General features: G+C 36.2%; 1 pseudogene; it reads right to left on the reverse strand.

Moving 5' to 3' along the window:
• Window positions 1-780: 780 nt before the first annotated feature.
• On the reverse strand, window positions 781-1,029 carry LOC112675517 (cytochrome c oxidase subunit NDUFA4-like; annotated as a pseudogene).
• Between the last annotated feature and the right edge of the window lie 262 nt (window positions 1,030-1,291).

Below are 1,291 nucleotides of genomic sequence, written 5' to 3' on the forward strand. Positions count from 1 at the left end.
GCAATCAGCTGGGAGTGCGCTTTCCCTCTCCTTTTCCCTCTACTCCTCCCCATGCTCTCTCTCCCTCTCTCTCTCTCAAATAAATAAATAAATCTTAAAAAAAAAAGAAATGGATTGTTTAATTTCTACATATCTGGGGGTCTTAGATATCTTTCTGTTACTGATTTTTGGCTTAATTCCATTTTGTTGAAATTAAACAGACTTTGTTTTTAGTCCTCCAGATATACTGAGATTTATTCTATGGCATTCTCGTGCATGCTCCATTGTGCACTTTAAAAAATTGTGCGTGCTGTCATTAAGTGGATGCTCAATAAATGTCAATTAGGTCAAATTGGCTCAAAGTGTTGATCAGGTGTTTTTTATGTTTACTGATTTATTTTTATTTTTGTTCTATCAGTAATTGAGAGGAAAGTATTGAAATCTCCAACAATAAGTATGGGTCCACCTATTTATCTTTGAAGTTCCATAAATTTGGTTTCATTAACTTTGAAATTATCTTAGTAAAAGTATGTGCATTTAGGATTTTGTATTTCTCGATGAGTAGTGCTTTATTATAATTAAATATTCATTTTTATCTCTGATCATATCTCTTTTCTCAATACCACGTTTTCTTTCCCTTTTTAAGTTGCAGATTTTTATTAATCAATGTAAACCCCAACACAATACACCAACATGATTTCATGCATTTAGAGGGGAAATATTTCCTGGACAAGTGGACAATTGTGCAGATGGCTTCTGGAAGACCTTCTTTCTAAGCAGCATTCTAGTGAAACATTTCACTTACAAGTCTGGACCTTCCATCTTCACTTTGCCATAGTCTACACTCATTGAATGGAACTTGTATTGCTCATGGGGATCCCATTTGTTCCAAGGTTCTGGGTTATTCTTCCTATCCTAAATGACATTGGGATTGAACAATGCCAAGTGTAAGACATACAATGATGCTCCAGTACCTCCTGCCCTAATAAATATGAAGAGGAGGATCAAGCTTGGGTGTGTTTTGGCCTGACCCAGGATCTGGTGTAACATAACTGTGGCAGAGGCCTCTGATCCACAAGGAGAAAAGATCAAATCTGCAAGGCCTGGCACTAAGTGGTCCTACACCAAGATGAACAGGTGTCCAAAGCCATCCAGCTATTTTTTCTGATAATAATACAGTCCCACAAGTCTTCTTATTTTTGTCATGGTGTATCTGATTCCATCCTTTTACTTGCAAACTATCTGTGACTTTACATTTAAAGTAGATTTCTTGTAGACAGCATATAGTTGGATCTACCTTTTTATTCTGATA

Source organism: Canis lupus, chromosome 30 (assembly GCF_003254725.2).
Source record: "Canis lupus dingo isolate Sandy chromosome 30, ASM325472v2, whole genome shotgun sequence".
Taxonomy (NCBI): Eukaryota; Metazoa; Chordata; class Mammalia; order Carnivora; family Canidae; genus Canis; species Canis lupus.